Consider the following 16,070-nt stretch of genomic DNA (forward strand, 5'->3'; position numbering starts at 1 on the left):
CTGTATCTTCCTAAAGGTTTTTCATAAAGTTTCTTTATAGGAGATTCCTATTGCAAGAGTTTTATGGTTTGACTTTACAATGCTAAATGTGTAAAGGACTGGAGGGGATGATTAATCATCTGTATTTAAAGCATCAGAACCAATCAGAAGAACCACTCAAAAACGTATTGAAAAAAAAAAGTTTTAATTTATGATAGGCAACACTATAGAGACGCTTTGATGCAAGGTTAGGTGGTTGTTTCAGTTGGGCTTTGAAGAGGGACGTGTCATTTCAGGCAGCACTAGCACTCTTTGTTCCACACCTGGGTCTAAATATAGAATCTGTGGCATGATTACCTATAATGTACTTAGAAGACACTTGAAATTCGAATCTCTTCCGATGAATGTTTCTCAGCTCCTGAAGTGCTATGAGCAGGAGAGAAAAATTAGGATGTGGTTTAAAAGTGATGAGAGAAAGCTGAAATGGTTGAATGATTGTCTGCTGATGGCTCAGAACTTTATGTGCTGACAGTCCAGTTGGGATATTGTGTATTGTTTTCAGAACAGGGATCTGTGTAGTGCTAATTTTAGAGCAAAGTGACATGAAGTTAATAGCTTTACTTAGGTTGGAATGGAATAATTTTTCTGGAATTTGAGTTCTTCCAGAATTTGTTACTTTGTTACTTCTTTTTAACAAGGAGAAGTAGATGACTTAGTTTTTCTTTTTCCTTTTTAATAAGAAAACTGCTTGCATTTGCTGTGCCCAGTTATTATTTGCTTTTCTTTCATATGGTGCCTGAAAAAGGGTTCCCTGGATGACATCTTTTAGCAGAAAATGCATTTGACTAAATTTTCTTTTTCTTTTTCTTTTTTTTTTTTTTTCTTTTTCTTTTTAGTACAGACAGACTCTATTCTTTATCACTCCAAAATTCCTGCAATGCAAAGAACTGGGCCAGGCCAGAACTGAGAGGTGGGAAGTCAGTCTGAGTCTCCCTTGTAGGCAGGAAGCCAAGTATCTGAGGCATCCTTTGCTGCCTCCCAAGGTGCCTTTCAACAGGTGTAGTTAGGACTTGAGTGCAAGCATTCTGATGGGGCATAAGTGCTCCAAGCCATATCTTTTTGTCTTTCCTTCCCTTCCCTTCCCTTTTTCTTTATCTTTTCTTTCTTATTTGTTAAGCTATTTGAAAGTCACAGAGTGAGAGAGAGAGATTTTTTTTTTTCCCTGCAGGTTCATTCTGCAAATGAATGCAACATTCAGGGCTTGGTCATTCTAAGCCAGGAACTCGTCTTGGGTGCTTATATGGGTGGCTGGGACCCAAATACTTGGGTGATCTTCCACTCTCTCTTGAGGTGCGTTAGCAGGAAGCTGAAACAAGCAGGTTAGCTGGGACTCAAACTTGGGCACTCTGATAGATATTGTAAGCTATAGCTTAATGTGCTGTGCTACAACACCAGCCCCTTTTTCCTTAACTGCCCCTACCCCCCCCCCTTTTTTTTTTTTTGATTTGGTGAAGATTTATTTAGGGTTCAGTGCAGTAGCCTAGTGGCTAACTACTTACTTTGTAATCGCTGGGATCCCATATGGGCCCCAGTTGGTGTCCCAACTGCTACACTTCTCATCTAGCTCCCTGCTTGTGGCCTGGGAAGGCACTAAAGCCTTGGGACCCTGCACTTGCATGGAGATCCAGAGCAGGCTCCTGACTCCTGGCTTCAGATCAGCTGAGCTCTGTTGCGGCCACAAGGGTGGTGAACCAGCAGATGGGCGATCTTCCTTTCTGTAAATCTGTGTTTCTTAAAATAAATAAATAAAAAGGAATCTAGAAAAAAATTATTTTTCGACCCACCGTGGTAGCTTAGTGGCTAAAGTCCTTGCCTAGCATGTGCTGGGATCCCATATAGGCGCCAGTTCATGTCCTAGCAGTCTTGCTTCCCATCCAGCTTTCTGCCTGTGGCCTGGGGTAGCAGTAGAGGGTGACCAGGCCTTGGGACCTTGCACCCATGTGGGAGACCCAGAAGAAGCTCTTGGCTCCTGGCTTCGGATTGATTCATCTCTGGCCATTGTGGCCACTTGAGGAGTGAATCAGTGGATGGAAGATTTTCCTCTGTCTGCTTCTTTCTGTAAATCTGCCTTTCCAATAAAAATAAATAAATCTTTTAGAAAATTATTTTCATTGAAAAGGCAGATTTACAGAGAGAGACAGAAAAATCTTCCCTCCACTGGTTTACTCCTCAAGTGGTTGCATTGACCAGAACTGAGCCATTTGGAAACCAGGAGACTCCTCAGGGATTCCCACACGGGTGTAGGTTTGCAAGGCTTTGAGCCATCTCCCACTGCTTACTCAAGCCATCAGCACAGAGCTGGATGGGAATTGAAGTAGCCGGGACACAAATGGCACCCTTACAGGATATTGTGCTGGAGGTGGAGGATAGCTAGTTGAACCAAAGCACTAGCCCCTGAGCTGCATCTTAACCACTGTGTCAAACATGCCTGTACCAAAGCATACTTTCTTTAAAATATGTATGCATAGTGTGTGTGTATACTACATACACACACACACACACACAAAATCAGAATTAGAGTGATCTTCCATCTGCTGGTTCACTCTCCAGATGGTTGTAACAGTGAAAAAGATAGACAGGCATCTCCTAAATGTTGGTTCACTCCAAGCCAGGAGCTGGGATCTGCGTCCTGGTTTCCCATGTCATGGTAGGATCTAGCTGTTTGAGCCATCACCTCCTACCTCCAAGGAAGCCAGGGTTGAAGTTAGAGCTGATACCTGAGCCCAGGAACTGTTACCGAATGAAGTCTGCCAAGTGCATCTTAACATTCATTGTCAAGCACAATACCCATCCTTGCATTCTGATTTTAGTTTTTTTGAATTTTAAATTTACTTTAATTGTACCTGTTCCATTTAGTAGTCCTTCCCATTGGAAGTATTCCAAAAGGCTTCTTCTATTCTAAATAGTTTTAGGATTTTGCTACTTGCGTGAGGAATCCTTTATTTTGTTTTGTTTTGTTTTGAAATTCAGAAGCTTGCATTTTGGCAGTAATGTGTCAAAATGTCATTGAGATTGAATGGAAAAACTGTTTTTGCTATGATGAAATACAGTATGTCTATATATATTTCTTTAACTTACTAGTTTACATTCACAGAGTTTTATCCCCTTTAACTCTTTGTCTTTTTCTCATTGGTTTGTACAAGTTCTTTGCATACAGTGGTCATTTATTTTTCACAAATGTTGCAAATATTTTCAAGGCTGTGAATAGAAGTAAGAAAGCAAGCTGTTGCTTTAAATGCTATTCCAAGATGGTGTTTGGGTAAATTGTAAGTTGTTTGCCTTGGTTGTTTGAGCAAGGGTAAGCTTTTGTCTCTGCTTCCAGAGATGCACAGAAAAGCTCCTTCTGTCTGAAGTGAAGTGTTGGCTCTGTGTTGGTTATAATTTGCTTTTCTGGCTGGCGCAGCCTTCTTTTTGTTTTCTGTCTTCTGACAGATTATAGAATTGTGGGGAAACAGCGTCCAGGACTTTTTCAGGAACCGTGCCATTTTATCTACAGGAGAAGCCATTGGCTTTGGCACTAGAAGAGAATTGGCTCTGTGTTTAAAGCTACCGAATCATGCCTGATTCACAAGTTTGCTATCTCATTTTTGTCTATGTGTGTGAAACTTCTTCAGGATGTTGGCTTTTTATTTTTTTCTGCCACGTGTGCTACTCCATCAGTAGGAGAAATGAACACTCATCCAGTCTGTCACACTGGCTTAATATATTCAACCCAGCATCCCAAACCATCGCAGAAGACACAGCCATCATTAGGAGAATTAAGGAAAAATTTGTCACATTTATGTTTTGCTCTGGTGCCCTTATTGTGACATTGAGCTTTAGCTCTGGTTTATCATTTCCTGACTAAAGGCTTTTTTGTGGAATCGTATTTAGGTGTGGAAATGATTTGACATCCAAGGTGACTATGGAAGTATTTCAAGGGCTTCAGTGGAATCTACCAGATTACCGTATTTCCTAACTTGGGAAATGTAATTTGTATAAAAGAGCATATTTAGGAATTTTACTTACTCATTTCAGGTTCTTTTCAGTGAAATCTAGTCATTTATTGTGATTTCAAATGGGAATGTTTTACTGTGTGAACAGTAGTAACTTCCTTTGATCTGCTACTTTCATACCTTTTAAATTGTGTACAATTGATTTTGAAATCTAGCCAATTAGTTAATTTAGCAGCTCTTCCTCACCGGATAATGCCTCTATGTTCTGTCAAAGACAGTTTAAAGATACCACCACCTACATATGCTTTCTTTGCATTTAGATTAAGGCAAGGAAGATTATTAATAGAATAAGCCAGCTTGGATAAGATGTTTATTGTGAATTATTATGTGGACACATGTTTTCCTCCCTGTACCAGAAATATATGTTTTTTTCTGGGGCTCAGCACAAATACTGGCTAAATTTTCACCTTCTATCTGCCAGAATCTCATAATGGGCACCTGTTCATGTCCTGGCTGCTCCCTGCTTGTGACCTGGCAAAACAGTAGAGGATGGCCCAAAGCCTTGGGAATTTTTTTAAAAGATTTATTTTACTTTTTTATTGGGAAGGCAGATATATATAGAGAGAAGGAGAGACAGAGACAAAGAAATACATTCTGCTGGTTCACTCCCCAAATGGCTCCAATTGCCAGAGCTGAGCTGATCAGAAGCTAGGAGCCAGGAGCTCCTTCCAGGACTCCCACATGGGTGTAAGGGAGTCCAGTACTGAGACTATCTTCTGTTGCTTCCCAGGAACATTAGCAAGAAACTGTATTGAAAGTGGAGTAGTCTGGATTTGGGCTGGCCCTGATATGGAAAGCAGATATTGTGACCTGCTGCTGAACTTGCTGTACTATAATGCCCAGCCCAGGTCTCTGTTCTAGTTTGAAAGACAGATTTACAGAGAGAGGAGCAGAGACAAAGAGAGATCTTCCACCCATTGGTTCACTCCTCCAAATGGTCGCAGTCGCCAGATCTGGACGAGTTTGAGGCCTGGAGCCTTGAGCTTCTGTGTCTCACATGTTGGTGTGGAGTGGCCCAAGGACTTGGGTCATCCTCCACTGCTGTCCAAGCCATTAGCAGGGATCTGGATCTTGAGTGGAGTAGCTAGGATTTGCATGAACTACTGTTCAAATGGGATGTTGGCATCACAATTGTTGGCTTTACCTTCCATGCCACAAAGCCAGCCTCTTAGTCATCTTTCTGAATGTGGTTCCAGTAGTTTCTGGTATGTAGTATTTGATACTATTGATGATTTGAGTAAGTGAATGAATAAAATGAAATTTTAGAGCTATAGTAAATGGATTTTACACTTCCCTCTAGTGTCTGAAATAGAATGTGCAGCCAGTTAAGTAGATGTGTATATCCATCAACTGTTACAGAACACTATGCTCCATTGAAATAACAGTTCAATGTATTGCCCCCCCTTTTTTGATAGTCACATTGTTTCCAGATTTACTGTTCTCATTAGTGAATAATAACATTTCTTTTTAAAAAATATTGATTGGGCTATGCACAGTAGCTCAGTGACTAAAGTCCTCGCCTTGTACGCAGCAGGATCCCATTCCCATATAGGCACTGCCCTTTTTTTTTTTTTTTAAGATTTATTTATTTTTATTGCAAAGTCAGATATATAGAGAGAGGAGGAGAGACAGAGAGCAATGTCTTCCCGTCCGAGTGACTGCATTGGCCAGTGCTGCACTGATCTAAAGCCAGGAGCCAGGAGCTCTTCCAGGTCTCTCATGCAGGTGCAAGGTCCCAAGGCTTTGGGCTGTCCTCAAATGCTTTCCAGGCCACAAGCAGGGAGCTGGATGGGAAGTGGGGCTGCTGGGATTAGAATTGGTGCCTGTATGGAATCCCGGTGCGTTCAAGGCGAGGGCTTTAGCCTGCTAGGCCACAGCGCCGGGCCCTAGGCACCAGTTCTAATCCCGGCAGCCCTGCTTCTCATCCAGTTCCCTGCTTGTGGCCTGGGAAAACAGTTGAGGACAGCCAAGAGCTTTGGGACCCTGCACCTATTTGGGAGACCCAGAAGAGTCCCTGTGCTCCTGGCTTCAGATGGGTGCAGCTCGGGCCGTTGTGGCCAGTTGGGCAGTGATTCAATGGACAGAAGATACTCTTCTGTCTCTCCTCCTCTCTGCATATCTGACTTTGCAATAAAAATAAATAAATATTTTAAAATATGTATTTTTTAAATTTGAAAAGCAGGTTTACCGAGAGAGAGAGAGAAAGGTGTTTTATCTGCCAGTTCATTCCCCAAACAGCTGCATTGACCAGAGATGAGCTGAGCTGATCTGATCCAAAGCTGAGAGCCAGGAGCTTACTCTGGGTCTCCTTGGGTGTGCAGGGTCCCAAGCAGTTTGGCTGTTCTTTGCTGCATTTCCAGCTATACACAGGGAGCCGGATTAGAAGTGGGATTGTAGGGACACTGACTGGTGCTCATATGGGATGTGAGCACCACAGGTAGAAGATTAGCCTGATGTGCCACTACATTGTCCCCACAATTCTTTTTGTCTTTTTAAGATGACTTCTTCTTCTTCTTCTTCTAATTCTTCTCCTCCTCCTCCTCCTCCTTCTTCTTATTGCTATTATTATTTTAATTTAAAGGACAGAATTAGAGAGGAGAAAGGAAAGAGAGAGAGGTCTTCCACCTGCTGATTCATTCCCTAAATGGTTACAGGTATTAGGAGCCTTCTTCCTGGTCTCCCACGTGGATGCAAGTGCTCTAGGACTTAAGTCGTCCTCTCCTCTGCTGCTCAGCAATATAAGTGATCAGCCCAGTGCTGTGGCTTATTGGCTAAATTCTCACCTTGCACGTGCTGGGATTCCATAAGGGTGCCTGTTCATGTCCTGGTTGCTCCACTTCCCATCCAGTTCCCTGTTTGTGGCCTGGGAAAGCAGTCAAGGACGACCCAAGGCCTTGAGACCCTTCACCTGTGTAGGAGACTTGGAAGAAACTCCTGGCTGCTCCTAGCTTTAGAAGGGCTCAGCTTTGGCCCAAGTTTCGGCCACTTGGGGAGTGAACCAACAGAGGAAGATCTTTGTCTCTCCTCTCTGCAAATCTGACTTTCCAATAAAAATAAATAAATCTTATACAAGTGATCATTTTACAGTACTGTTTACTAGAACCTAGAGTATATGACTTTCCCCCACCCCTGGTTTCACTATTTTTCTTTGGAACCTAATAATAGCTAGCCTCAGAGATATCAGTGACATTTCTATATGTCTGTCTCAGCCAGTCTTTCAATTCAGATTGGAAAAATGAGATGGCTTTAAGGGCAACATATCCTATGGTTCCTTTTCCATTTTCCAGGAAAGTGAGGTATTGCACATGAAATGTCTTTGAGCACCCCTGTAAGAGGGAGCTCCTAAATCTGTCAGTGCTTTGGATATTTGGCAGGGTGGAGGAGTGCATTGTGGACATTTAACATCCTATGGCTGCAGGTACTCTGGACAACTAGGTAATTGTTTGCCTTCTCTACCATCATATTACTGGATTTCTTTTTTATTTGTAAGTTTGTAATTAGACTTTAACCTGCAGTTTATTCCATAAGAAAAATACTAATGATATTCCCTTTCTGCTTCCCTTGTGGACATTCTTAAGTGAGCTCCATTTAGTACTCTAGCACTACACCTAAGAAAGTATACTTCAATCTGTAGCATATTCCATTCCAGTAGCATTATGCCCCAACATTAGTATTAGTGATTGAGGGGTTGATACAGCCTAGCAGTTTTGAGGCAGCTTAATAGTTGCTGATTTTTTTTTCTAATATTAGATATTTTGTTTGAGTAAGAATTAAGTGTTTGCTTCCTAATTGTGCTGAGATGTGCTAGGGGACTGGTGGTTATCTCGGGTTTAATTGGATGTGGATGTCTTGTGCCTAAAAGAGGTTGGAGTCAACTGTGTGGTTGTTTTCTGCAGTGGAGTCAACGTATTCCCCCCTTTCCCACCTCACTAAGTTTGATAGTTTCCCAGTACACTCCATCCCTTAATTTTCACGTCATGGGAAACGGGATTTTCCAGTAGGGATGATTGATGTATGCTGCTGATCTAATTTACAAACCTGAATCTCTCTGCTGTTATGAGAGAATGCAGTTGATTGGTCTAAGAAAAGGAGGACGAGGTGGAGAGGCCTGGAGAGCGTCTTTTTGCTCTGGGGTGGTCACTGTTGGCAGTTGCTGTGGAAGTCTGGGGCACTGAGGGAGGTACAGTCTAGGTGGAGGTCATTCCTAATATCCTGGCAGAGTGGGCGGGGGTGGGGGAACTGGAGAAGGGCGTCACTGGTCCAGCTGGGGAGGAGGCTTGGTTGCCAGCTTAGGGGTGGGGGCCAGGAGAGCTGGGGGCAGCGCTAACAAAGAGGAGCCGCGCCGAGGCCGGGGCCATGGGTAACTGGCCTATCCCCGGCGGCTGACCTCCCAGTGGGCCTCCCCAGTTGGCTGTTTGGAGAGTCGTTCTGCTGGCTCCCTGGCTCGCCATTGGCTGCTCTGACAGGAGGGGGTTCTCCGAGAGCCGGGATGGAGTTGAGGAGGCGGGGCTGGCTTCCGGCGACGGTGGGGAGTGAGCGGCAGCCGGCTGGGGGAGGGGGTGTCGGCGCACCTCAGAGTGCTGAGCTCGGTGAGCCAGGCACCCCGAGCAGCCGCCTCCCCCTCCCCCTGCCCAGGCCGCTAGAAACCCCTCCACATCCATCCTCCCCGGGCGGGAGTGAGCTGGGCTGAGGTGTCCCAAGCGGGCGGGGCGGAGCCGGGAGCCCCTCGGAGCGCTACGGAGCCAACCTCACCTCCTTTCCTGGGTGCAAGGTGTGTGTGTGCTTTTTGTAACCCAACCCGACTTCAGCGACTTAACCTTGTAAGCAAAGGAGAAATAGAATGGGAACTAGAATCCTCATATCCCATCAGTTTATTTTTATTATCTAATTCTATGCGTCCTTCTTTTCCTCTTCATCTCACCCTTGCTGCCGGGTAAGGAAATTCAGCACTCTTTGACCTCCTTTTTTTTTTTTTTTTTAAAACGATACGTTGACGTTGGCCACGTAGTAAATGCACCGAAGAACCCTTTCTGTTGTGTGTGTGGTATATAATACAGTAAAACCGTTAAAAAAAAAATCAGGAGTGGGATTTTGAACTGTAGAGCATTCTCATCGTTAAGTCTGTCTTCACCATTTTCTTCCTTGGGACTGGATTAACCAGAGCAACAATCTGAGAGGGAGGTTTTTCTGGAAAGAGGGGAGCAGTCCTGTCAAATGGTGGCTAAAGGAACTCCTGATAGTTGTTAGCAATGAACTCTGCTCTCCTCAAGTCTCTTCCTTCCCTCAGTACTTCGTCACTGGCTTTGTGTGGTAGCTAGCTGGAGCCGGCAAACTTAACTGGATGTTACCGAAACTTAAGTCTTAACCTGTTTCTGTATTGATAAATTTCTTGTATCTGTAGGTTCTTGGAAGGATTAGTTTTTGTCATCAAAAACAAGCCGAAAAAAAAATCCAGATGGCTTTTAATTCTTGATCTTTTTTTTTTTTTTTAGGTTCCCTAAACTTTGTGGATTCTGGTAGCTGTAGTATTTACCATTTAAAATAATACCTATTTTGAGTTACTTTGTTCCCATAGCTTGTGAATTCCTTGTTTTCTGAAGGACACAGATCTCTGCCTCAAATTGGGCACCTGTTTCTGCATTTTAAATTGAAAGAGAAGTTACCAATTAAGCCTAGAACACCTGACATTTCTGTTGGAAACAAAAGAGGTGTGGGTGCATGTTTGTGTTGGATGGCAGTTTACCCTTGATGTTAGTGGGCGTTTTGAGCCAAAGGTGTTTGATATTGATCTGCAAAGCACTGCAATGCCATAAAGGATGTCAGTTTTTGGACAGCACTTTAGTATTAATAAAATTAATGAATGAAATTAATCAGAATGGATTGATAGTTCAATCCAGGTTCAGTTTCCCAAAGTTATTCTGACTGGAGTGTGGAAGACAGTGACGATAGGCTGAAACTGTTTTACGATTTTAGCCGGTTATTGTTTTTTGTTTGCATTGATTCATTGGATCTCTAACCAGTCAGGGAAATGGGGTGAAAGCACATCCTGCAATGGATAGAGATGGTGAGACAGGAAATCACCTGATTGATGAAAACTGTGAGGGTCATGGAAGGTGTTTTATTTAAAACTTAAGTAGGCTAAGAATAGAATTGTGCAAAATTTAGTAGCTTCACAGAAATCCTATATTGGAGTTTGCATTTTTTAATTTGTTACTCATTTGTCCCTGAAGGCTGGATGAAATCATGTTTAAACTGGGAGGGAAATATGACCTCCCCGGCGTTATTTTATCTAAATTGTTACGAAGAATGAACTCTTTTTTTCTTTCTTACAAAGATTTATTTATTTTTATTGGAAAGGCAGATTTACAGAGAGAAGGAAACGCAGAGAAAAAGATCTTCCATCCATTGGCTCACTCTTCGGGTGGCTGCAACTGAGCTACCAAGCTGAAGCCAGGAGCCAGAAGCCAAGAGCTGCTTCTGGGTCTCCCACGTGGGTGCAGGATCCCAAGGCTTTCTCCACTGCTTTCCCAGGTCACAAGCAGGGAGTTAGATAGGAAATGGAGCAGCCAGACAAGTACCAGTGCCCATATGGGTTCCCTGTGCATGCAAGATGAGGATTTAGCCACCAGGCTACTGAGCTTGACCCAAAAATAATTTTTTTTAATAAAGATTTATTTATTTTTATTGGAAAAGCAGATTTACAAAGAGAAAGAGATACAAAGATCTTCCATTCTCAGGTTCACTTCTCAAGTGGCCACAAAAGCCAGAACTGAGCTGATCCGAAGCCATGAACCAGGAATTTCTTCTGGGTCTCCTAGGCCAAAGACAGGGAGCTGGAAGGGAAGTGGAGCAGCCCATATGGGATTCCAGTGCGTGCGAGGCGAGGACTTTAGACACTAGGCTACTGCCCCAAACCAATAAATAAATACATCTTTAAAAATATATGTAAGTTTCTTTTGGTGCAAAAAGTTTCTTGAAATCCACGTATTATTTCTTTATAGTACAAATTTATAGTAAAGTTTTTGGAGACATGTCGTGATATACTTTGCTCTTTATTATTATTTTCTTGACTGCTTTTGTAATCACTGTTTTGCATGGTTTAGTGATTGGGGTTTTCCAGAAACGGTTTCCCAGAGGATAGAAGGCTGTGTGAAGAACTAATCACAGGAGTATCTAAATTGATCTTCAATTATCATTTAAAGGGCATAGAAACCCTCACATTTGGCTTTCTGGAATTAGATAATTAATGGGAAGCCATGATTTCCCTTAATCTCTTTGGTTGAGGGGACATGGTGATACTGAGGTTAAAGTAACTGATTTAATTTTCTTCAGTGATGTTTTATCTACCCTGCTTATTTCTGTGAGTCACAGCTTAGAATGTGTTAAGAAAAAGGGCTGTATGTTCTAAAGGGAGACTCCAGCCTAATCTCCCGCTCACATCCAAAGTGTAAAATGATCCCCTTGAGAGAGAGCAGGAAAATATTGGACCCTTGGCGTTGCCTAATTCCCATCCTAATCAGCTTGAGCTTTGAAAGGTTTGAAGTTGGGGGAAGCTTACTCAAGGTGAGTATCTATTTGAAGCAGAAAGCGGCTCTCAATGTGAGACTTACTTAGAGACTATGAATGCATTCATATGGAGATGTAGCTCATGTTTTAAAAAAAACCTAGGGTTTGACTCTTGGAAGCTGTACCTTTTCAGAAAGTTGTTTGCAATGAGTCTAAATTCTAAATGTTGAAGACTTGGTGGAGTCTGTAATCTGTTTATTACTCAGATAAGGAGGAGAAATTGGTTGTTGGTGAGTTAGGAATTCTTTCAAAGAGAATGGTTGCTAGGCACGTTGTATCTCAGTCTGCTTAATCCGCAGTAGTTGGAGAGGTCAGAGCTGCCTTTGCAATGATACTACCTTGTGAGAAGCATCATTGTTCTGTGTCTCAAAATAAAGGGGGAATGATGTGTGGATTTTACTTCCTGCAGGGTAAGGTAGCACTTGGTAGCCTGGGCCAGCTTTGTCACTAATTTCTCTTCTGGATGAAGTGGTGGGTGGGGATTGCTTCCTAATTTTAAGATACCACTGTTTGGTTATTTTTGATTTTATAAGTAGTAGGATAGTGAGCTAACACACTCGTTTTGGAAACAGGCCACTGATAACATGCCCTTGGCCCTGCATGGATGGAAAAATAGGACAGAGTAAACAATTGAGGGCATAAATAATGAATCTTCCCACTGAGCCCTGGGAGAGCAAGGGAGATTATCCTCGAGCTGTTCAATCTGGCAGTGAAAGGGAAGGGTCCTGCTCAGAATTCATTACCCCAACTATATTTGATGCTGCGTGCTTTATGGGATTGTTAGAGATTCAAAAACAGTTACCTTTCTGCTGTAAACTTTTTTAAAAGATTTATTTATTTTTATTACAAGGTCAGATGTACAGAGAGGAGGAGAGACAGAGAGGAAGATCTTCTGTCCGATGATTCACTCCCCAAGTGGCTGCAACGGCCAGTGCTGTGCCGATCCGAAGCCAGGAGCCTCCTCCAGGTCTCCCACATGGGTGCAGGGTCCCAAGGCTTTGGATCGTCTTCAACTGTTTTCCCAGGCCACAGTCAGGCAGCTGCATGGGAAGTGGAGCTGCCCATCTGGCGCCATATGGGATCCTGGAATGTTCAAGGTGAGGACTTTAGCAGCTAGGCCACTGTGCCAGGACCTCTGCTGTAAACATTTAATCCATTTTTTTAGCCAGGTATTCAAATTGCTGATTCGATTCCTAAATCAGTACATTGGCTTCCTCCCCAAACTGTGTAGTTAGCATTCTGTGAAGCTTGGGCAGTCTCTCTTTGGCCAGAGCTTGGAGTTTTACTTAGAGATCTCTTTATAAATATTTAAGATGAAAGAACAACTCTGGATATGCTTCAACGTAAATTTGTGGTAGCTTGAGTAATATTACTCATTTAAAATTGAATGTTAGAGAATATAATTATATAAAACTTACAAAATGTTAGGGCCAGCATTGTGGTACAGTGGGTTAAGCCACTGCATGATATCCTATAAGGGAACAGTCCTGACTCCTCTGCTTCTGATCTAGCTCCCTGCTAATGTGCCTGGAAAAGCATTAGAATAGCCTCTGCTCCACATGGGAGACCCAAGTGGAGTTCCTGACTCCTGGCTTTGGGCTGGGGCCCCAGCTGTTGTGGCCATTTGGGGAGTGAATTACTGGATTGAACCCCTCTCTTCCTCTCTATAACTCGGCCTTTCAAATAAGTAAGTAAATATTAAAAGATACAAACAAGCCAATCTTATGAAATGTTAAGACAAAAATTTCTTCAGTTCAAGAATCATTAAGCTAAATATTTTTCTTTTGGGTTGTCTTTGAATTAGCAGGGTCTCAGCATTTTTCTGAGGTGGAGAAAATGAATGGCCTGCAGATGTCTAAATAACTTAAATAGTGACTGGACACACTGGTGCCGGTCCCAGAGCCAAGGGTTTTGAATTCTTCCCTTCTCTGAACTTCTAGCGTATTTATTTACTTTGTGCAGGAATTTTGATGATCCTATTTAAAATTACTTTGTATTTTCCTATCCAACTTAAGAGAAACTTTTCATTTTTGTGATTGTAAAAGGAGTCCAGTGACCAAGGTACTTGTAACCAGTAAAGAGAAGAAGATAGTTATTGGAGAACTAGAAGACAGGAAGGCCAAATCAAAGTTTTACTATATTTTGTGTTGTCATATCCTGGGAAGGAGGGTCAGAGAGTATACTTGGGCTGATTAGTTCAAATCAAGGCATTCATGAGTTGCCTGTTTCACCCGAACTAAAATGGGCAGGGAAGATATTCTTCCGGGTCTCCCACGCGTGTGCAGGGTCCCAAAGCTTTGGGCCGTCCTTGACTGCTTTCCCGGGCCACAGGGAGGGAGCTGGAAGGGAAGCGGGACTGCCGGGATTAGAACCGACCCCCATATGGGATCCTGGGCAAGCAAGGCGAGGACCTTAACCACTGCGCCATCGCGCCAGGCCCCAGGGAAGATATCCTTAGCAGGATACAGACAACATTCTAGTTAAGGGTTTTAAAGATTTTATTTTATTGTTTGAAAGGCAGAGGTAGAGGGCTTTTTCATCTATTGGCTCACTCTCCAAATGACTACAGTGGCTATGCCTGGGCCAGACTGAAGCCAGGAGGAGCCCAGAACTCCAGCCAGGTCTCCTGTGTAGGTGGGTGGCTGGAGCACAAGCGCTGAGATCATCTGCTGCTGCTTTTCCAGGCACATGAATAGGGAGCTAGATCGTAAGTGGAGCAGCAGAACTTGAACTGGTGCTCATAGAGAACTCTGATGTCACTGGAGGCAGCTTAAGTCACTATCACTTAACCCATTTGTCACAAGGCTAGTCCCAAGTGTTAATTTCCTTTTTTTTTTTTTTTTAAGATTTCTTTTTTTAGGGGGTGGAGGGTGGTCCAGTTCTTAGCCTAGTGGCTGAAATCCTCACCTTGCACTGGGGTCCTGTATGGACGTCTGTTTGTATCCTGGCTGCTCTACTTCTCATCCAGCTCTCTGCCTGGGAACTGGAAAGCAATAGAGGACAGCTCACTGCCTTGGGACTCTACCCACGCGGGAGAACCAGACAAAGCTCCTGGCTCCTGGCTTCAGATCAGCTCAGCTGTCTCTGTTGTGGCCACTTGGAGAGTGAACCAGTGGATGAAGATATTTTTCTATCCTTCTCTCTGTAAATCTGACCTTCCAATAAAAATGAATAAATCTTTAGAAAAGAAAATTATTCCTTTTTTATGGGGCCGGCGTAATGGCTCAGTTGGCTGATCCTCTGCCTGCAAGCACCTAGCATCCCATATGGGCCCTGGTTCGTGTCCAGGCTGCTCCACTTCCCATGCAGCTTACTGCCTGGAAAAGCCATGTTGGGTGCTCCAAATTCTTGGGACCCTGCTCCCACATGAGAGACCCAGAAGTAGCTGATGGCTCTTAGCTTTGGATTGGCTCAGCTCTAGCCTTTGTGGCCATTTGGGGAGTGAATCCAGAGGAGGATCTTTCTCTTTGTCTCTCCTTCTCTGTCTAAATCTGCCTTTCCAAAAAAAAAAAAACATTTAAAAAAAATTCTTACTTATTTGATAAGATCAAATTAGAAAAGAAGAGGTAATGAGGGATCTTTCATCCTCTGATTCACTCCCCAAAAGGCTGGGATTCCGGAATTGCTTTTGGATCTTCCACATGGCTATAGGGACTTAAGTAATTGGACCATCTTCCTCTGTTTCCCCAAGTGCCTTGGCAAGGAGCTGGGTTTAAAGTGGAGCAGAGCAGTCAGGGCCTGGCGGCATGACCTAGTGGCTAAAGTCCTCACCTTGAAAGTGCCAGAATCCCATTTGAGTGCCGGTTCTAATCCTGGCAGCTCCACTTCCCATCCAGCTCCCTGCTTGTGGTCTGGGAAAGCAGTCAAGGAAGGCCCAAAGCCTTGGGACCCTGCACCTGTGTGGGAGACCTGGAGGAGGTTCCTGGCTCCGAATTGGCTCAGCACTGGCCGTTGCAGTCACTTGGGGAGTAAATCGTTGGACAGAAGATCTTCCTCTCTGTCTCTCCTCTTCTCTGTATATCTGACTTTCCAATAAAAATAAGTAAATCCTAAAAAGTAAATAAATAAAGTGGAGCAGTAAGATCTCAAACTGGTGCCTATGTGAGATACCAGTGTTGCAGGTGGAGGCTTTACTGGCTGCGTAACAACCCGGTCCCCAAGGGTTTATTCTTGATTGTGAATATAGTTAGTTCTTGATTATTCTCAGAGAAGGGATGTACAAGTCAAATACAGTTAGGTAAAATCCAAAGGTACTTCAAAGGCCATAGTTTTGAGCAGTGGCTTTAATTTTCTCATTTTTTTTTATTTTAAAGATTTATTTATTTTTATTGAAAAGTCAGATTTACAGAGGAGACACAGAGAAAGATCTTCCATCCACTCATTCACTCCCCAAGTAGCTGTAACAGCCGATGCTATGCCGGCCCAAAGTCAGGTTTCAGGAACTTCTTCCAGGTCTCCCACACAGGTGCA

At 43.3% G+C, this 16,070-nt stretch overlaps 1 protein-coding gene across 2 annotated transcripts in view; it reads left to right on the forward strand.

Annotated features, from left to right (window-relative positions):
• The window catches only part of FAM222B (family with sequence similarity 222 member B), a 52,755-nt gene that overhangs the window by 12,205 nt on the left and 24,480 nt on the right, over positions 1–16,070 (forward strand). The window contains exon 1 of one of the 2 annotated variants that reach the window (XM_041001747.1): positions 8,576–8,805. The exons of the other annotated variant lie outside the window; for it this stretch is intronic. The gene's annotated coding sequence lies outside the window, so the exon portion shown is untranslated. Of the gene's footprint in view, positions 1–8,575; positions 8,806–16,070 lie in introns of those variants that run through there. 2 annotated transcript variants of the gene reach the window in all.

Source organism: Ochotona curzoniae, unplaced genomic scaffold (assembly GCF_017591425.1).
Source record: "Ochotona curzoniae isolate NIBS_2020 unplaced genomic scaffold, NIBS_Ocur_1.0 scaffold_2453, whole genome shotgun sequence".
NCBI classification, from domain to species: domain Eukaryota; kingdom Metazoa; phylum Chordata; class Mammalia; order Lagomorpha; family Ochotonidae; genus Ochotona; species Ochotona curzoniae.